This window comes from Camelus bactrianus, chromosome 5, assembly GCF_048773025.1.
Source record: "Camelus bactrianus isolate YW-2024 breed Bactrian camel chromosome 5, ASM4877302v1, whole genome shotgun sequence".
NCBI lineage: Eukaryota > Metazoa > Chordata > Mammalia > Artiodactyla > Camelidae > Camelus > Camelus bactrianus.
Genome location: NC_133543.1, coordinates 15,840,730 through 15,862,561, shown reverse-complemented (window position 1 = coordinate 15,862,561; position 21,832 = coordinate 15,840,730). Strand labels below are relative to the sequence as shown.

Here is a 21,832-nt window from a genome sequence, read left to right as displayed (position 1 = left end):
ATCTCCATTACAAACAAACAAACAAACAAATAAATAAATAAACCTAATAACCCCCCAAAAAAGATAAATAATAAAAATTCGCTAATTTGACATGCACAGCTGTAACACTGAACCTCAGCAGGAACTGTAACAAATGTTGGGAAGTTACACCCAGAAAAGATTTTCTGACATTATTTATAACGGATGAAGCATGATGATAATTAAAAGCAGGCTGACTACAGATGGGGGTGTAGCTCAGTGGTAGAGCGTGTGCTTAGCATGCACGAGGTCCTGGGTTCAATCCCCAGCACCTCCATTAAAAGTAAACACAGAAATAAATGAAAAAGCAAGTTGATTTTAATTCAGCATCATTACTATTTATAATCACCTGCAGACAATGAACACCCTTATTACCTGCCTTTAGGGAAGACTCCTCTCACCCTTTGGTCTACCTCACCAATAGTACTTTTTCCCCCTGTAACTATTCTGTTACCTCAATCCTGAAGATCTTGGAAAGAAAGCTATTTTCCTCCATAAAACCTTCAAAGAAGCCAAGCATACACAGGTGTGCATGACATACAAGGAGGTTAAGCAAAAATGGATCCAGGCTTCTCGGTGAATCAGGAATATACAGAGCATGCCGACAACAGAAACTGTGAATGAAAACAGGGCTATAAGCATCTGGGGGGCCCGTGTTCCACAGGAAGCTGGGGTGTCCATGCTGAAATAAGGTTGCATGCATGTGACCAGAACAGCAGGAATCACTTCAGTACTTCCCTCTCCACGGATGCTCTGGGGATAATCCAGGCGAACACTGGTGGAGTGACCAGAGTTGAGCTTCCGAGAGCTCTACATAAGGCAGCTCAGGACACAGACGTTACCAGTGTAATCAGTGGGGGGAGCCAGGCAGACAGAAGGCAGGGCACTCTGACGCATGCCCACAGAGAGGCAGCGGGATTAGTAACGTGATCGTAAAGTAAGGTACCAAGAAGAGCTGGCTTAAATCCAGGCTCCACCCTCCATTAGCTCCATCTCCTTGGCCAGTTCACTTAACCTCTCTGACCATCGGAGTCTTCATCTGCAAACTAAAGTAATGAGGTCTAATGTTCTTGGATCGTCACAAATGTAAGAGACTGAAGCCACCTGCCATGCTGAGTGTATTAAGATAATGTTATGTATCTAACTGTGGCAGGAATAAAAGTTAGCAGGGAGGCCAGGTGCCAGAACTGATAGGAAAAACACCAAGTCATGACTGTGTCAAGGGTTCCTTCTCTAGACTGTGGGTCTTTGAAGCTGGGGAACTGGAGTTCGTCTGGGTAGGTGGCCTTCAGGGAAGGAAAAAGCTCAGGGATACCATTAGGATGCCAACTGTCCATATTATTTGGTAATAAAAAAAAAAACTCACATGTGCAATAGTTGTTTTCAGAGTCCCAAAGTGTTGAGGCTGTTGAAATTCCCCAGGTGTTCTTCAAAAGAACGCATCCTTATTCCACATTCATCCATTTAATCATTCATTCATTCTTTCAGCAAATATTCACTTAGTGCCTATTAAGTCCTGGGTGCTGTTAAGGTATTGGCAATAAAACAATGAGCCAACAGTGGAGAAAGAAAATAAAGAGAGGTGACAATATATAGAATGTCACAGATTGTGAAGCACGCTGGGATAAATAAACCAGGGTGAGGAGACAGCTATTGCTGCTCTGATAAGGCTGCACGATGTCTTGGAATCTCAGTGGCTCACAGTAACCAACATTGGTTTTTCAGGCCTGTAATTGGCTGGAATGAGTCCCTGTAGGTTGATCATCAGATTCAAATCTGCCTCTGAGGGAACATTCTGTTCACAGACTGTGACAGGAACGTAGCAGGTGGATGCAGGTCCCGCAGCCCGGACGGCCCACAGTCTATTGGCTGAATCAAGTCACACAGGCAAGTCCAGGGTCACACAGTCCACGAGACCAAGGATAGAAGGGTCATTCTATTACAGGAAGGAGTAAACAACTGGAGGACTGACCCACACAGGGGAAGCATGGTGATCTCAGTCTTCTCTCTGAGTGCAATGGGGAGTCATGGGAAGACTTTGAGAAGTGAGGGATGCAACTGGATTTAAGAGGTAAAAATAGAACTGGGCTGGCCGTATTGAGGGAGAATGCCGGGAGACAGAGGTGGGAGCAGGCAGGCTAATTCAATTTCCTGCAATGAACTATCTCCACATGGAGTGATCAGCTTTGTCCATGGTGCTGAAAAAGGTAAGATCGTGGGTATATTTTGAAGGTAGAGCTGAAAGGATTTACAGATGGGTCAGACGTGGGGTGTAAGAGAAAGAAAGAAGTGAAGGGTAATTCCAGAGTTTTTGGCTTGAGACTGGAAGAGTTTGTTGCCAATAATTTATGTGGTGAATATTGTCAGCCGTGACATTTAGGAAGCCTGGTTCTATTGCCGGTGACAGTGGTCTCTCTTCCCTGATCTTCAGTGCTGGGAAACCTTTATCAAACGGTGTAACTGCCAGAATAAAATTAACATTTGATTTTTTTATACGTTCTGCTTAAACCAAACCACGGCATCGTATCAGCTGGGAATTACGTCCATGTTGACTTTTTGTTGTACTTTGATTTTGAAAGTCATGGAAGAAGGATCCTAGAAATAAATAATTCATGGCAACTGTATCATAAAGTTAATTCTAACCAATAGCGTGTCATTAAAATATGAATGTACAAATAGTTCAATTTTATTTTTTAATTAACTTTTTGGAAGTAATAGCTGAGAATCGTCCTTGATCAGGTCAAATTCTGTACTTAAATGCATTTTAATTGTTTTTAAGTCTTTTGTGGAAGTCAATGGGAACAACTTCCCATGATGTATTACTTACTTTTATCTTGCTAGTCTGTTTTTAATATGGACTAGGACTTCAAAATAAATTCCAAATGTTTCTCTGGCTGGAGTTGTCTATTTTTTTCCCAAATAAATTCACAGTAGGCACTTTCCCCTCTGGTTGCTCCCCAAAATCTCCAGTCTCTATTTACCACTTCCTTTTCCTTTTTCTCACTATCTATGCATCACCCTACCTTTCCGGGGCCTACAGAAATCCCATTTCCTGTAGTCAATAACCTTGCCTCCAACCGACACTGAGCTCACGTACTTCAATGTGATTTTTTTTTAAGAGCTTTCTTTTTTTAAATTAATTTAATTTACTTATTTGGAGGGAGGTAGTTAGGCTTATTTATTTACTTATGTTAATGGAGGGACCAGGGCTTGAACCCAGGACCTCATGTATGCTGAGCATGCACTCTACCATTGAGCTGTACCATCCCCTTGATGTGATGTTTTATACGTAAATTATTATTTTTCATATAATATTAGAATATGCTTCAAAAAATCTCATTTGTAAGCAACTATTCTAAGAAGACAAGTGTTTCATTTCTGTACATTGTTTTTCCTTTTGTGTCCCTTCTTTATAGTGATTCTTTAATCAGTGTCCTAGAGTAGAAATATGACATGTCTGGTGGGCCCTCATCAGTCCCTTACTGGAATATTGTGAAGCACTAGACCATCCGGATGCCTCATCCTGGAAGTGGGGAGAAAAGGTGGGGCTGGGAGGCAAGGTGTGACAGCTGGGGTGCATAGCCTGGGTCCCTGGGGTTTACGTGGTCCTTGTGTGCTGTGGGAAGGAGTTGGTTTGAGGCCGAGCTGTTGTCCTGGTGTCCACGGGATCAGATTCTGCATGAAACTGACAATCAGGGCTGAGGTGTGCACAGGACGACACTGAGCTCACACTGGACCTTCTTTGCTCAAGGACTGTCACAGAGCAGACAGTAAATACAAGTGATGCACCCAAGAGATGTTCAGTGCTGCTGGAGGAGGGAGAGAGGTTTGGCAGCACCATGGCCAGGAGGTAAGGATCCATTCCTCCTCTTTTCATGCCTCTGCTCTGCCAGACACTGGGGGACGAGGAGGGGGAGGAGGAGGAGACACAAGGAAAAGCAGATTTCATCTTTCTCCATCACCAGCCACTGGAGCTACGGGCTTGTCATATCTGGGACTTTGGAATGGGAAGTGAGATGAAAGCTTGTAAATGAACAACAGTGACCTTTCAGAAGCAACAACTCTGTTAATAACTGGGAAAATGTCTCCACTTTGTGAACTCAGGATGGAGTTTTGTTCAGGGAACCTGCTATGCATGGTGACCAAGGAGTGACAGGAAGCAGCTGGTGGTATATATTGGGACAAATATAAAGACATTTCACGCTTATAGCCCAATAATTTGAGTTTCCTCATTAAACTGACATTAGTTTCCTTCTTCAGAAAAGGAACTAATATTACCAACTTGCAGTGCTTCCAAAGAGTAGGAAGAGCTAGGGGCAGTTGAGTGGTCGGAAAACACTGACTTCCCACCCCCGGGAGCTTCAGAAATAGACTCACAGACAGAGAATACAGACTTGTGGTTACCAGGGGGGTGGAGGGTGGGAAGGGATAGACTGGGCTTTCAAAATTGTAGAATAGATAAACAAGATTACACTGTATAGCACAGGGAAATATACACAAAATGTTATGATAACTCACAGAGAAAAAAATGTGACAATGAGTGTGTATATGTCCGTGAATGACTGAAAAATTGTGCTGAACACTGGAATTTGACACAAAATTGTGAAATGATTATAAATCAATAAAAAATGTTAAAAAAAAAAAGGACACCCGGGAGCAAGGAGGCAGGATTTTCTTTCACTCAACATTTGTAACATGCAAATATTTAATAAATAAATGTCTCCCAGTTTGTCTTTCCCTGCAGTGTTCCTATAAGCCACCCTGTGCGTCGTACACTCGTTCTGACGTTACAGGGAAATTGTTCCCCTGTCTTTTCATTGATGTTCTTTGTTCTGAACTGTTGGTCTCAACGTCTCATACTCCCCACCTGCGTTCCCAACTTCCAAAATCTTTATTTGTTCTCAAATTTCCAGACTTGGTCTTCCTTCACCCCTTTTCACTGACTTCCAGCATAAAAATAGGGCTTTCCTTCGATCACCATCTGAGTTTTCCGAGTCTCAGACGGAGGTCCAAAGCCACTGAGTTCTATTCAACAAGGCACATCTACCAACGCCTGCTCAGGCTCAGCGGAAGTTAACCGGTCACCAGTGATTTGTCTGTATACTTCTAGGTGCCAAATCCTCTCCTAGACGTTGCTGAGAAAAGATTATGATCCCAACACTAAGTGAAAGGTCGATCCTGCTTCTTAGCTGCTTTTGATTACATTTGGGAGCTTTCCATAAAGATCCTAACCTGAGGGGTCAACATCAGTTTCTAACAACATGAAGAATGAAGAACAAGGACATTCAGTCTTGTCTTAAGGAAATTAAAAGAAAACAATCAGAAAAGCATCTTGTCTTCAGCCTTCAATGTCTTATATCCTCAATTCTTGTTTGGTCACATTCTTCATAATTTCTCAGATTTAAGAATGACCACCGTCTGGTTATTTTAATGTAAGTGGCTTTTTGATCTCTCTCTCTCTCTTTTTAAGTGGTTTTATTTTTCAGGAATGGACATCAGAATGCACCAAGCAATTTATCACCTAATCACTCCTTTATGGCTGAAACTATGAATCAAAATCATTAGACGTAGTGACTCTGAGCATATGACTCTTTGATTATTGCTTTTTCAATTTGGCCTGCTGAAAAGAACTTTATGCCTGAATTTATCTTGCCTGACTCATTTAGTTAAAATCTTACAAATAAAAAAAGGTATTTAATGGAGATAAAATGTGGTTCCTTTGGCAGAAGGGAGATTTCTCATATAAATCAACAGGAAGAAATCTAATCAACATTTACAAACAGCATTGTTTTGGTTGATTCTCTGAGATTATTTTCACCTGCAGGGCTAGCAAATAAATTGCTTTTTGTCTTCTACCTGATACGAGAGGAATACTTGTCTCAGTGTGGAATAATGTAGCTGAGACATGCTTAAGATGTTTTAAGAGGCAGCATGGCAGGTGAAAAATTGAAGTCTTCGGTGTTGGCCAAATCTGTGTTTAATTTCATATTTTATGACTTCATAGTTGCTTGTTTTTCTGGAACACATTACTGGACCTCTCTGAGTCTCAATTTCCTGCTGTTCGAGTGAAGCTAATAATGACTACTCTTTGGTAGACACTGTCTGCTAAGTGACTAGCCTAGGGCATTTATATGGTATGGAATTATTTGGGACATACTTTCAAATATACCATTGAATCCACCCAATGGATACATAATATTTTGTGTTCACCATTTTGAAGGAGCTGATTTGACAGCAGACATTTCAATGCAGCTGAAATAAACAAGCCATTAATCATTAACTTTGATGGATGAGGCAACTTAAACCTAGAGAAGTAACTGACTTGCTCAAAGTCACACACTTGTAGGACAAAGGTGAGGCTTGACTCCTGGTCTCAGAGGCTAATATTTTCTTTATCCTGACCTGAGTCATGTTTACGTTAAAAATAATACAGAATTTAGGGAATACTGTCTTGGTCACAGGTGGATGTTTAATTAATTCTGCGAACTAGCTCTTTGCATTGGATAAAGCTAACGATTATCCTTCCAAAATAAAATATCGGAAAACAAGGTCAGAAATGAAGAACGAAGTTCTATGAATAGAGTAGGGTTTATGGTTATACTCACAACTTATGTATTATATTTAATATATTTTATATTTTATTCAGTCTTCAAGTAATACATATTAAGCAAAAGCAGTAATCAGGTTGATTTACAGTTTTTTCTGGAAGCTCTGTGTTCCTAAATGTAGAAGAGAAGTTTGGGCTAGTTGGCCTCTAATTTTGCTTTTAAGTTTGTCTCTCTTGATCAAAGTATTTTGGGCATCTGCCTCTGTGGGGTGGGGGTCATTATTGACTGTTCAGTCATGCCCCTTTCTTAAAGATTCCTTCCACCTCATATATTCTTGGAAGCCTCCAATATTTGTACCATATAAACCCAATCTTCTGGCCATGATAGCTTGCCCCAGGACGGAAACCTTGACAGAGTGGAAATAACCCATAGCATACACTGAATCTTCCAGATAATCTTTCTTAGGAAATTGAATTGATCCATCCACTGGATTGCAACAGAAATAAATGGACGTAGTTGACAGATAACATGAGCCAATACAGGTGGGTTATGGGAGGGTAGCTTAGAGACCCAGGAAGAGTCATTCTGAAGATTTGAGATTGGAGCAGGTGTGACAAGAGACATGCAGGTTGAGAGGAACCTTGACCCCCCAGGAAGAGAAGAGAGATCGGGAAGGGGAGGGAGATGGAAAGTTCTTAGTTTTCACCAGACACAAAGGAGATTTCCTCTTCGTATTATCCTGATATTTCCAATAAAGCCTTATTTGGAGCTCAAACTGAATCAGTGTTGGTCTTTGCGATCAAAGGATCGTGATTCTAAGACAGTCTTTTGTCAATTAAACATATGGTTGTCTTTTAAATTCAGTGATGAAAAGAGAAGATGCCACATTTTTGTCACTGAACCTTGAACTGAGAAGATTTCCAAGAACTATTTGATTTGACTCTTCAGCATCATGAAGAAATGTGTTCCAAAATGAAATAGACTAAAATTTATGTAGCACCATCTTTCCAAGTCAATGTCTTTGCAACACGCAACTGAGGAGATTTTCCTGTTGCATCAGTTGGTAAGAATCATGATCAGGATTGGCAAAGAAAAGACACAGGGGGAAGAGGATGAGGTTTGTTTTGTTTTGTTTTTTAAACCAGCTTCAAGGAAATTGGTTTTTCTGCTGTGAACAGAATAGAGTAATTGTAATCTAAAAAGCTGGAAGACTGGTGTTTATTTTAAAAAGTAAAAAAAAAAAAAAACCTTTTTTTTTTTCACTTGAAAAATGTCTAGTAGATAGTAAAACATCTGGTTAAAAAGTGAAATCTTCAGTGACACATCTGGATGTTTGCTCCATAAGATGTCAAACATGAGGATAATTAAAAATATGGAACTAAATTACTTAAATGTTAAGCTTTCATCCAGATGTCTTATGCTATGTTAGGCAAAAATAAAGTCTTTATGTCAGACATTAAAGTAATCAGGAATATCTAAATGTCACTGTAAATAAAATAACATTTCTAGTATGTTTCACTGGAGAGAATGTATTAACCACTGACTAGAGACAACACAAGAAGTTTACCTTTTAGTTAAGAGCTTTTTTTTTTTTTTTAATCTGATCAGTAAGTAACTAAGAAAACATAGGAATATAGAAAGACTATTTCTGGATGAAGATTGTCCAGGCTGACTGACAAATAAATGAAAGTATTTTGATTTCCAAACTTTTGTTTTGTTTTTTGTTTGTTTTTAGTTTTTATACAGAGAAGTATCAGGGAGCCAGAGATTTTGGCTATCCATTAAAGTACCCAGGAGTTTATTTTTGCAAATACATTAGAGAAATGGGGCAAACTTTTGAATTTCAAATCTTTGGCAATGTTTATTTCTGAGGGGTAGAGTCTGAGCAGATAGAGCTTGCAGCTGTTAATTCAGTTTCAAGAAGTACCCGATGACATAGCCAGGGTTGGCTCACAAATTACATCCTCTGGGGAATGGGAAGAGGGGACCCAGGTTGGGGGGTGGATAGCAGAAGTCCTTTGGCTGAAACGGCAGGTGTGGTGTGAAAGCCAGGCAGGGGGCGTAGGTGCAGAGAAGGCAGGGCGGTACCGGTGGGTGGTGGGGGCAGGAAGCAAGGTTTACAGCAGAGGAAGCTAAAGGTGCCGCAGGTCATGCTGGGGACAGAATCAAGTGGTCCTCATGAGCAAACAAAAAATAAACCAACGTTCCACGGTCGCCGTTCAGTTTTTTTTTTTTTAATTGGTTTTATTTATTGAGGCTGAATTAAAATGTCTCCCATCAAAACAGCTCCATCAATAAATTAGGAGTTTGGGATTAACAGGTACAAACTACTATACCTTAAATAGATAAACAACAAGGTCCTACTGTATAGCACAGGGAGCTACATTCAGTATCTTGTAACAACTACAATGAAAAAATATCTATATATGTATATTCTGAACTGAATTACTATTCTGTACACCAGAAACTAACACAACATTATAAATTGACTAGACTTCAATAGAAAATGTTGGTAACAAATTATGATATTCCCCTGTGGGATTCTACTTGCAATGAAGAATAAGTATTTTAAGTTCCACGTGCATAAGAGGAAATGGACTCAGAGAAGTCCAGCGACACAGTTGAGGAGAACACGCGATTATGAAGCAGCAAAATGTGAACACAGATCCCGGTCTGACTCACTGCAAGGACCATGTACTTTTTCACTCACCGCGCTGCCTTTTAAACCATCAAAACATCCGTTGCCTTTTTCTGCACTGAGATGAGAATTGCTACACTGAACCGTTTTATCAATTATTGTGGATACACAGATTATAGAGGCACATTCCAAATTGACTTGAGAAACAAATCTGATTATTGAAAACATTGAGAGTGTCGTACAAACTACTCTATGTATGAAAAATGGAGAGTGTAGAATCATAAAAGATGGTAGAGTTTATGGTCAGAGAGATAAAATTTTGAGTGTCAGTTTTGCCATTCCAGTTTTGGGTGGGTAACTTAAGCATTGACTTATAAAATGAAGGTGACACTAAAACTGCTTTTGCTGTAGGTCCATCCAAAATACAATTTTCAAAACACATTACTTCATAAACCTGACTCGGTGTTTGGTGCACAGAACTCAATAAATATGGAATAAAACTACTTGAGGAAATTAATTTTATATCTATGTCTATATATAGACATGTATCTGGGTCCTTCCCGATGTTTCCAGTATTTCTATCAAAGTCAGGGTCGGGAATGTGTGTGCTGTTTGGGGTCATTTAGGACATCATCTCAGGCTTAGGTCAAGAGTTAAATATCTTAGGGGGGAGGGTATAGATCAGTGGTAGAGTGTGTGCTTAGCATGCACAAGGTCCTGGGTTCAATCCCCAGTGTATCCATTAAAATAAGTAAATAAAACCCTAATTACCTCCCCCCAAAAATTAAAAAAAAAAAAAAGAGTAAAATATCTTGCCAGACAAGGCATGGTTTTGCCTGTGCTAGACTCTCCTTAGTTTATAAATCTCTGGGAGGCGTCCGGACAGGGTCCTTAGAAGCCTGGAGCCAGTTCATTTAGCTGAGTCAATAGCACAGAAAGAATTTAAATGACATCTGCCTGGGTCAGAGTCAAGACAGTGTGACCCAGATGACTCCTGGAGCCTCTCAGCCCTAAAGAGCAACGTGAAGAAATTTTAACATTCCGTGTTCAGTGGTCTGGTCCCATGTTTTGTTTTCTTGTTCAACGGTTTTTAATAACAAGAGAAGTAAGTGTGGGAGGTGGCGTGACGATGAGATTGTGTTTTTATGTTGAACTGCGGATCAGAATCTGCCTCCTGCAAACTTTAATTGATTAATTGATTTTTTCCCTCCTCCTTTTTGTGATGGCTGAGTTTTGTGCTACTAAATCCAGATGTAAAATTCAGCCTTTTTAGGAATATTGGCAAAAAGGTCCTCATTCGCAGGCAGATGTATTTTGCCGCTTTGGCTAGACACAAACATGGTAAAAGGAGACAGTGGAAGAGGTGGTGGTCTCAGAAAGGGCAACCAAATGCCTTCTAAGTGGTAGATGGATCCTTCTCTTTAAAGTCCTGTGGCCGTCCCACTGGGAGAACTTTGGGCGTGCCATTTAATCCACAGCTTCAGACTATGTCCAGGGCTTTGTTCTTTCTCTTTTTCCTTCACCATCCCTCTTTCTTTTCTCCCTCTCTCTTTTTCCTTCTCATTTTCTCACGCGGTACTCTTTATCCATCTTTTGTCTTCTCGTGGCTCTTGTTTGGAGAGTTTTAACGTCTACTGCAAGGTGATAATTATTTTCTTGAAGAAAAGCCTTTCAAAGTCAGTTTTTGGTAAAGCTGTCATTTTCTTTACTTTATCTCTGCTTCAGTGTAAACGATCTCACGCTGATATTTATCTAGACACTTTCAAATATTTAATACACCCAACCAGTGACTTTTAGGTTTTCTTAAGTTAAGTGGTTTAATGTGTATTGACACAATCTGAAGACTTCATAGTGCCTAGAACAAATGGTTTTGGTAAAGGGAATACAGCGATTTGTGTAATTCCATTATAATCTTATTATTCTAGTTTTAACGGTCAAATATTCTCATCGAAGAAGTTACTGATGGATTGGAACGCTGTTTTCTTTTCATTCTCATTTGAAATAAAAGTGTGAAAGTCCCAGCTCGATTCGGTAATTGGCTGTCATACGCTATTTAGAAAGCTGCTTTGAAGAACATTGCTTCTGCTTTGAAGAAAACCCACTTCCTCGTCTACCGTTTTCTGTTTGCACCACAAATTATTCAAAATGGACAGATCAAAGTGGAATATTTATTTCTATTGCCTCTCTCTCATTCTTGATACTTCTTTTAATCTTTCTTGGAGTAAGGACCAAAGATTTGGGATTGGAAACACAAAACAGAATTTGAACAGAGATGGAATGGGTCTGTGGTTTGACCAGAAGTCTGAAGGAGGACTGAAGCAGAGGAGAATCAGAGCTGTCATATCTGTAAATACTTGCAGATTCTGTAATGTTGTCTTTATAAGCTGGAAGCAGGAATTTACCATCTGGGAGAGGTCTAGGCAGGAAAAAGGAGAGGAAGAGAGTTGCCTCATTTAGGTTGCTTCAAGGAAGAGTCAGATGAAGTGGGTCTGGATGTGTGCACTTCACATCTCACAAGTACCCAAGGTGATCCTTTTAATCGTAACCTGTTCTGGAGATATCTGCACTCTCCCCTAGACCCCAGTCTTGCCTGTTCCTTCCTGGGCCCCCACTGCTGCCATAGATTCTGGTATCAGGATTATTAACACATATCTATTGCATGAGTGGAACACAGCACATTCAGAGCAAGCACTTACTAGGGTCCAGACGCCGTTCTGTGCTTTGAAGATGCAATAACGTATGTCACAAACTTGCTTCAAAAGATTATTTGTTTGATAAGAACTATATATTGTCTGGTATGAGGATGACACTTTGGATATTTAGAAGTCAGGGACCTTCTTCCTGAAATTAAAAGGATGCTGTATAATCTACTCTCTAGCAGAAAGAATGGAGTTTAGTGGCATCCAGAGAGAAATAACATAGAAGCTATTAGAAAACATTACACCAATCTGGAAGAAGGGGAATCTTACATTCTAATTTAATTTTTTTAAAAATAAAAATGGTGAACTCTGAATAAGGGAGCAAAGGTCGACCTGCTAGGCTGCCTACCTCCCAAGGGCAGGTAGCCCCGGGATTTGTGCTAAGTGACAAGGCCTGTGGTCATCACATTTACAAGCTTATCCTCTCTCAGTGAATCCTGGTTTGGCATGGCATCACCACCCTCAAAAACTCAGCCCACAATTTCAAATGGCAACCTGACAACACTGATGCAGAATATTGCTTATTGTGTGTCTTTCCATTGATAGGCATGTATGAAGTTGTTACCAATGCTTAGGTATTCTGAATCCCCCAATACCCCCTTGTGGGCAAAGCTTTTACCTTTATAAAATAATTGAAGGTATGCCTGTAAAGACATGAGAATTTAGTAACAAAAATTAGATTTAAAAACAAAATGGCTGAATTAAAGTCCAACATGAATTTAGGCAAAATATATAACTTTAGATGACCTTCAGATTCCCCATCTAGAAATATAGAAAGAACATATACACGATTGTTGATAAGATTAAATAGGATGATGGGTACATTTTTGATACCTTGTATAAAGGCTCAATATATATTTGTCCTCCTAAATTTCTTAACTCTTTCAAAATCGGGTAGATTTCTGAAGGAAGTGGAAGGAATAGATTTGAGTAATGTACTATATCATACCGTGTTGGATACAATTCTTTAAAAGATCAGTGTAAATCTTCTCCTTAGAACTGTAACTCTTGTCCCTGTGATGCTGCTGAATAAGAGGAAAGTGAAGAGTTCCAGTTGTTTTCATTTTTTCTCATTTGTCCCCCACAGTTTCTTCTTCATGGTAACATCTCTGCCTGTAGCTTGCAGATCACATCTGATGCATTTTTAATTTCTGGTGTACAGCGGCAAACTCAGAGGTGATTAGAAATTCCAAAAGAACCTTCTTTTTTTTTTAAACCTTCACCAATGTACCATTTTTCCTTTTCACTCTTTGTTTTCTTTGGAAAACAAATAAAATTTCTGACTCCTCTTAGCTACCTCCTTCCAATGTGTTTTTGTTCTGTGTCATTAGCCAACAGGCAGTTGGGTAGACGCTGGCCCACGTCCAAGATGGTGACTGCTTCTCGCGCACGCTGTCTTTGCTGCTGGCTCTTTGACGAATGGCTTCTGCTTTTAATGGATGAAATGTCATATGATTAACTCTCAGGTGATTAATAGATGGTGTTTCTGAGAGCTAAGTAATGAAGAAGCAATTAAACAAATCTGATGTGTTGTCTTTACTACAAATCAAGTGACACTGTCTTCCTGCACCTCGGACTGTGGTGAGGGGGTCAAAGGCTGTTGTAACTCAGAGAGGAGAGTATGGGCAATGGTTCTGGGGCAGACAAGGACATCAGACATGGTACAGTGCTCTCTTCAGCCTGGGCTGGATCTCGGACTGCGTGCTACTGGAAAAACAGGCAAGTTATTTAATTTGTGAGCCCCGGTTTCTTCATCTCTAAAACAGGACCGACAATACATAATTTGTGGGTTTAAATGAAGATTAACAAAGGTTAAATGACGTTATGTATGCAAAGCATTTTGTGAAATGCCAGGCACACGATGTTCAGTCACTATGTTCTGTCAATATGTTAGTTTTAAATCCCTTCCCTTCTTCCAGCGTTAATTCTCAACATTTCCCCTGGAGTGAGGGATGTTAGGAGATGGCTCAGGGACTGAAGGGAGAATCTCTCCTTATAACCTCCAGTAATCCAGGAAAGGAAGAGCCTGGTCCCCTCAACCCCAACTCCCACCAGGTATTGAAAAAAAAATTGCTATTTGCAGCCATTGTCACCCTTGTAAGTTATTACTTAAAATAAAAACATAAGAAGTTGGTTGTCATATTTCCAGCTTCTAATATCAATTTCCACACCTCCTGTCACTTGACTTTCCCCGTGTAGAATTTTATAGTCTCGCTAGAAAGAATAATACAGCACACAAACAAAACAAGTTTAAAAAAAGCATTATAGGTAATTGATGTATTTCATACTTTAAACGTTTGAAGATGGTGAAATTTAAAAAATGGCAGAAATAGGAAAGCAATTTGTCTTAGAACAAGTAAGACTTGATCGGTTTATTAATTACCTTCCACTTGGTTATGCGTTAGGAACAGACAGTTCCAAAATATCACTGGTATATAGCAATAAGGATTCATTTTTGCTTATATTGTACTGAAGCTTAAAGCAATTCTCAAATTTATTTTTTACCAGTTGGAGATAAGAAAAATTTGCCCTTATTAACACTACTATGACACAAATTCTTATCTATATCTCTCCTTTTTTTCTTAATTTTTGTTGAGGTATAATTTACATATTATTTAATGGATACTTAGTGTTCAGATTAATGAATTTTTACAATAACATACATCTGTGTTACCACTACCTAAAACAAAATGTCTAGAATATTTTCCATCATCCTGTGAATGAAAAATACCTCAAATCGTATCAGCAAACACAGAATGCTGTGGCCATCAAATCATCAGCCACTACTGCCACCCCCAACAGTGAATGGAGGGAACTCAGGATTCAGACAAGCAGGCAGCCTGGCCTCTGCTGCCACCTCCAGCGGTGCCCCCTGAGGGGACCCAGGATGTGGAAGAACAGGACACTGGCCCTAGGTGGCTGGGTGCACATCAAACGGGTGATTTCAGTGAGCCCAGACCTTTGCACCTTCCCGTACATAGAAAAGCGCTAAATTCCTTAACTTGAGATGTCTGCTTTTCTTTAATTAACAGTAATCTTTTGATGTTCTGACTACCTGGCCTTTGTTGTAAAAGCTCCTATATCCTGTCTCCTCCTCTACCTCTTTGGAGCTCCCTCAGAGTGATCTGGGAGGCTGTCATCCCAGGCTTGAGGGGTTCGCATCCTCAGAAATGACCGCCGAATAAAATATAACTCAACTTTCAGGTTGTGCATTTTATTTCAGTCCACAGTTCCCAAACATACCCCTTTGTCTCTTTCAGTCAATCCCTGCTCGGGCAACCCCTTCTACCATCAATGAGTTTTGCCTGGTTTAGAAATTCATTTAAATAGATTTATTAAAAATGAGCTTGTGCGTCAGTCACTTTTCAGTCAACAAAATGTCTGTGTCTCAGACATTCACGTTTTCACATGTGTCATTAGTTAAGAACTTTTTATTGCTAAGTGGTTTTTCCATCTAATGAAGATGTAACAGCGTAGTGTGTTTGCTCATTCCTCTGTTACGAACATTTGGGGTCATTTCCGGGTTGGGTGATTATGAATCAAGCTGCTGTTAATCTTGTAGAAGTCTTTGTGGACATATGTTTCTATTTCTTTTGGAAAGATACCTAAGGGTAGAAACACTGAGTCACAGGGTAGGTATAGGTTGGACGCTATGAACAACCGCCAAATTATTTTTCAAAGTGGTTGTACCATTTCACATTTCATGAGCAGCGTAATAGAGTTCTGGTCGCTCCACATTCTCATCCACGTTTGGCTTGGTAAGTAGTCTGTTTCTGAGGGGGAGGGTGGCATTTCAGCGGGTATGAATCGGTGTCTCAGTGGACTTACAATTTGCATGTCTCTGACGATCAGTGATATTCAGAACCTTTCCATGTGCTTACTGTCCATTCATACATCTTCTTTGTGAGGTGTTCAAATATTCTTGGCCATTTTTATTGGGACCTTCATCATTTTATTGTGCACAGGCAAGAATCCTTTGTATTGTCTCGATATTAATGCCTTGTCAGATACATGTACTCAAAACTATTTTCTGAGCACACATCATGACTATTAGTTATCTTAATGGTTGCTTTTGATGATCAGAGAAGCTACTACAATTTTTTGCCTTTTTGAAAATTAGGTTTGTTGTTCCCTGGTAATTCTGGATGTAAGTTCTCTATCATGCATATGGCTAATATTGCCTACCAGTATTTAAGCTGTATTTTTGTTATCACAGCTGTGTCTTTCAAAGGGCATAGGTTTTAAATTTTGCCCTCCATAGAAACCTGCAAGGTGGGTGCGATTTTCCCGTTCTACAGACGAGGAAACTGATCCCAGCAGAGGACAGCTGTCACTGACGAGTGGTAGACAGGTCCTAAGGCAGCATCTGTGTCTCTTTGATCCTGCACTCTTTCTACTGCACGACTCTAACGACTGTACCAGCAGGCCTGGAGGAACTCAACCGTCTGCGTTCTTTTGGCCAACGTGCACAAATGGTCTTGCGATTGCCTTTCGTTTCCCTTCGTGTATTACAAACGTTGCCGATCTGCTGTTTTATGCTCTTCTCAGCTGTGTTTCTGAGCATCTTTTCATGCTGCATTTCATTTCATCATCTCTTGTCTCTATTTCCAAATGTAGCTATTTGTTCAGCCTGCTTTTGCTCTGCGAGGTGTTATTTACAATACATACTAATTTAATCCTTGTTCAGGGACAAATGAGGTGCCATTTGCATATTTTGGCAGATCACTGAGAATTCAAACCTGGAAGCACTCGCCTAGGACGAGAACCCTGCTCTTTATTTAATCAGTGACATATGCATCTGGTGTGCCTGACCACAATACAAAAACGGGTAAATAACATTCACAAAATTGTGATTGATTGCAAGCATTGTCTCCCACGCATCTGATAGAAAATGTGTTCCCTAATCACAAATTTGGGTACAAATTCAGAAATCAATAATGTATGGCACCTAGGATTTGAGAATGCTAAAGCCAAAAGGGAAATCATCCATCTTCCGCAGCAGGGGAAACTGACACAGCAAGCTGCGTGTCACCCGCCGCACACAGCACACGGCGGGACGTCCACTCTGGCGTCCCCAGACCTTCCAGGAGCCCTTCCTGTGTAGCTCTTCACTTCACTCTAGTGTTATTTACCTGCCCATGTCTTCATCTTGGTGGAGCTGGAAACTTTATTAAAGATAAATCCACCCCAACACTGGTTTTAACTACTTTCTCAGTTTGCAGCGCATCCCTTAGGACCTGTGTCATTTCAGAGACGCTAGAAATTGATGAAATCCTTCAGTTAGGTCTTGTAATTTACCATTTAACTCAAACATATATTTAATTAGAAAGCACATCCATTTATGGGTAGAGTCCAGCCTTTGGAAGGATTTCAGTTTTCTGACTTCTGGGGCTGAAATACTACTACTAATTTCAACAATTGCGGTCACCTTTTGCGTCCTGACTAAGGAGTAGGCAGTCCTCTAAAAAACTTACGTGAATTAAATCAGTGAATTGTCAGGATAAGCCCGTAACTTGCGATTTTAGAGAGGTCATCCGGCTTCTCGGCTCTACGCTGCCTCCTCAGAAAAGCAGGGATATGGAGACCTGCCTTTCTTTAGTAGGACTGGTGAGCATAAAAGGAAATTATCTCAGGGGAAGGTGTATAGCTCAGTGGTAGATGGATTGCTTAGCGTGCATGAGGTCCTGGGTTCAATTCCCAGCACCTCCATTAGTAAATAAATAAATAAACCTAATTACCTCCCCCTGAAAAAAAAGAACCAAAAAAAAAAAAATTTAAAAGGAAGAAAAAAGTAAAAAAAAAGAAATTATGTCTGTACATGGTAATTAAGTGGTGTTTGAGTGTTCAAATATGATATTGAAAGTTTTTTTTTTAACTACTATTATTTTGAATTTTTACCAGTAACTGACAAGCTGATTTAATCTATACTGTTTATTTTTCGTGTTTTCTAGTCTTCACAACTTGGGTCATGTTAGACGTTCCACCCGGAATATTCATCTGTTTTTTTTTCTATCAAAATGTCTGTAAATCTATTCAGTACTTCAAAGCCCAATCCAAACGCCCCTGTTCTCGATGATTTTCTGATTTTCCAAACAAGGTAATTTCTTTCTCCTTGGAGCATTGATAGCTTTTTAATCTCCACTGTGGTGATTGTGTTCTGCTTTGAGTCCCTGCCTTTGTTTGCTCTCGAACCCCGTGAGCCCCCCAAGGTCAGAGCCTCCGTCAGGTGTATGCATTCTTCTCTCTCTGGATTAGAAAACGGTTCATTATGGTTCTCAATAAATACTTGATAGGGATTCTGAAAGAATTTCCACGCTAGGATCAGTAAGGGGTACAGAACAGCAAGATTTTTTTTCTCACTGCTGGTTTTGAGCTAGAATGAAATGGATGAGCTGTTCAGTAGGACTGCAGGCAATGTTTGTGGAATCTCTCCACCACCGGTGGTTGCCTAGGGGGACACAGGGAGATTTGTCTCTGGAATTCTTCCTCCCTCAGTCAGGAAAAGGGCCACACGGGGGAGTCATTTTAGCTATGCAAATGCACAAGAAAACTGCTTGAAACCAAGAGGTTAAGTGCTTTCATTAGTCATGCAAATTGGCTCTATTAGCAAGACGGTGTCCCTGCAGAGTCAGGTGAAATTATTATGTGTGTTTTGTGTTCTCCCCTAAATGCAGATTTTGAGTGCAGTCTCTAAAAACTGGTGGTGTTTCTTTTGGGAAATGTGTGTCTGTTCAAAAATCAGTCAGGTAAGTTACAGAGCAGTGTTTTGAAAGATGGCGGAAGAAGATGATACAGGAAAACGGGGTGAGAGGATAGCTGTGTCCCAAGTCCCAGGTGAGTCCCTGGGACATGCCCCTTCAAGTGAGGGTCCTTGGCTTCACATAGAAGAGAACTCAAGAGTAAGCTATAGATGAATGAAAGCAAGTTTATTCAGGGAGATACACACTCCATAAACTGAGTGCGGCCATCTCAGAAGGCAAGGAGTTGACCATGGGGTGAGGAGTGGTCAGTTTTTATGGGCTCGGTAGCTTCCTATGCTAACAAGTGGGAGGATTATTCCAATGATGTTGAGGAAGGGGCTGGGATTCCCAGGAACAGGGCCACCGCCCACTCTTTGACCTCTTATGGTCAGCCTCGGAGCTGTCCTGTCGCCTGTGAGTGTCACTTAGCAGCTAATATATTACAGTGAGTGTGTAATGAAGGTCAAGGTCTACTGGGAATTGCACCTTCCACCATCTTGGTTCTAACCAGTGTGTGTTCTGTCCTCAACTGCCGTGTCATTGTTTTAATGGTTGTGCCCTGTCCTCTTCCCTCCTGTCTCAAAGGTGGCACTTTAAAGGAGAAGACTCATTTTGACTTTGGACTCTGGAGCACCCAAAGGAACCAGCTGGGAGGGCCATACCCACTCTGGCTCATCCTGCCAATGACCCCAAAGGGAAACATTTCAGTGAGAAACCCTGGCTCTGAGATAGAAAACAAACAAACAGGAACACAACTATTAAATATTCTGTTTGCTCTGAAAGGGCCCGTCAGGGTAGGTGAGGCTCTTGCCTCCTGGAATGAGATAGTGGCCTCTGCTGGTTGTGTATGGAAGGGCAGCATTCTCCCTGCAGGTGGAGGCATCTATGTTGAGGAAGGCGGTATCAAGAACATAAACTTAAGGCTTTTCCTGAGAATAAATGAGATGGAATGTCAAGTCCTTTATAGGGGGGACAAACACCTGAAAGGGACAGGGGATCCAGGAACTTTCCAGGAATGAATAATCAGCCTTGCAGATGTCAAATGTCCTTTGGCAACTGAGGAACGCAACAGAACAGGGTGTGTTTCAACCCAGCAACAGGAATCGCGGCTGATCTTCCCTCCCTGGGGGTCCTGGGAGGACCGTGCCAACAGGACAGCCCAGAAAAGCCAGCGACCAGTGTCCTAGGAAGTGGGTGACTTCTGGCAACTAGAGGGAGCCCCTGCTGGGCTCCGGATATTTGTTTTTGCAACTACGATTATATTTTCTGTTACTGTGACTCTAATTTGTTTTAAGGATTTCTCAGCAGGGCCTAAAATGCAGGACAAAATAACCCTAGAAGAGAATGAAATAATGCCGTTTGCAGCGACATGGATGAACCTAGAGATGATCATACTAAGTGAAGTCAGTCCGACAGAGAAAGACAAATACCATATGATATCACTCATATGTGGAATCTAAAAAAATGACACAAGTGAACTTATTTACAAAACACAAACAGACTCACAGACATAGAAAACAAACTTACGGTTATGGAGGGGGAGGGAGGAAGCGGATAAATTAAGAGTCTGGGATTGCAGATACTGACTACTATATATAAGAAATAAGGGGGGAGGGTATAGCTCAGTGGTGGAGTGTGTTCTTAGCATGCATGAGGTCCTGGGTTCAATTCCCAGTACCTCCACTAAAAAAAAAAAAAGAAAAACAAAGTCTTACTGTTTAGCACAGGAGAGAACTATATTCAATATCTTGTAATATCCTATAATGAAGAAGAATATGAAAAAAGAACATATAGACATGCATAACTGAATCACTATGCTGTACAACAGAAACTAACACGACATTTTTCTTTTCCTTCAAAGAAAATGACTTTTTGAAGAGGCAAGGGAATACTCCTCTCCGTACTCAGACTGTAAGTTGACAAGTTAGGAAAGCAAAGAGTTCCAGTCGAATTCTGGGAAATCAATGCATATATTCAATAAACACTTATTATGTGCCAGGCATTGTTCTAAGTGCTGGGAACACAGTGACTAACCAAGCACACGGAGTCCTGAATCCCATGGAAAGTGAATTTAATGAGAAGCACATGATCAACATACAAGCAAGGAAATTCACAGTCTAATGTCCAATAACGGTAGGTCCTAGGAAGAAAGATGGATCAGGGGTCAGTGGCTAGAGGGTGATGCCTGGGTGTTTTGCATAAGGTATATTTTTGATTGGCAGCTTCAGTAATCAAGAGCTGTGTTTCAAATGGCTGTTTTCCAAATGTTAGGTTAAGCCTGATACAAAGTGAGGGAAGAGGGAACATGGCTCAGTCTCTGAGCATCCTCTCCCTATCGGAGGTGATTCTAAGGGCTTTCCATCATCAGCACCCAGCCTGTTTTCCTGCTGTGGGCTTGTTCTCCAGGTAGGGCTTCCTATATATTTTTCTTTGCAGATGGGGTTCATATCCAAAAATACGTCCTTAGATCAAATATTCATTGACCATGGTTGGAAAGTGAGTACCAGAGAGGGGAAGTAACTTGGCCAAGGATGCCTGCACTCTTACTGGCCAAGGGAGACCCGGCTGAGGTCCCCTTTGCTGGTGGAACCCCTGGCCCTGGGGTAGGACCCCCAGCCCTGAGAGGGGGCCCAGGATGTCTAGCTATTCCCGACCCGGTAAGGCTGGACGGCCAGCCTCAGTGAAGGTGAGCCTGTAGCTTTAACAGAACTCCCTTGCAGGGACCTAGAACCCTGTTCATCCCTGGCTGTGGTGCAGATGCAAACCTTGCACCTCCAGCGGGAACTGAAGTACAAACCCAACAAATGCCTAAAGCAGAACAAATCAAGGGTCTGAGGGGAATGCGCACAGGCCGGCGGACACACTTCTGATCTCTAATTCTGCAGAGCGCCTGGCTGGTCCCCTGCGCTGCCCAAGAAGCTCAGCCTCTCAAAGAGGCTGGAGCACGGAGCGCGGTGCCTGCTGCGCCGGGGGGCCAGCAATGAACAGCTATTCATCCATCTCTGGTGGCAGCCACTGCATTGTGACTGCCTTGGTATTTGGCTGAATTATCACCTAATTCCTCCCTGACTCCTTTTCTTCCTTCTGAAGACAGAAGAAAAGAAGAGGGTAAAGAAGGCTCGGCTGGGCTGGCTCCCTCCCTCCCCATATTCCTCGCGGGGATACTGCCTGCATCTCAGCGCCCTTGGG

The 21,832-nt window shown here is 41.2% G+C and overlaps 1 non-coding gene across 1 annotated transcript; it reads left to right on the top strand.

The window, feature by feature from the left end:
- The first annotated feature begins 223 nt into the window (after positions 1–223).
- On the top strand, positions 224–295 carry TRNAA-AGC (transfer RNA alanine (anticodon AGC)). The gene has a single exon. It is a non-coding gene; the product is annotated as a tRNA-Ala (tRNA).
- The last annotated feature ends 21,537 nt before the right edge of the window (positions 296–21,832 follow it).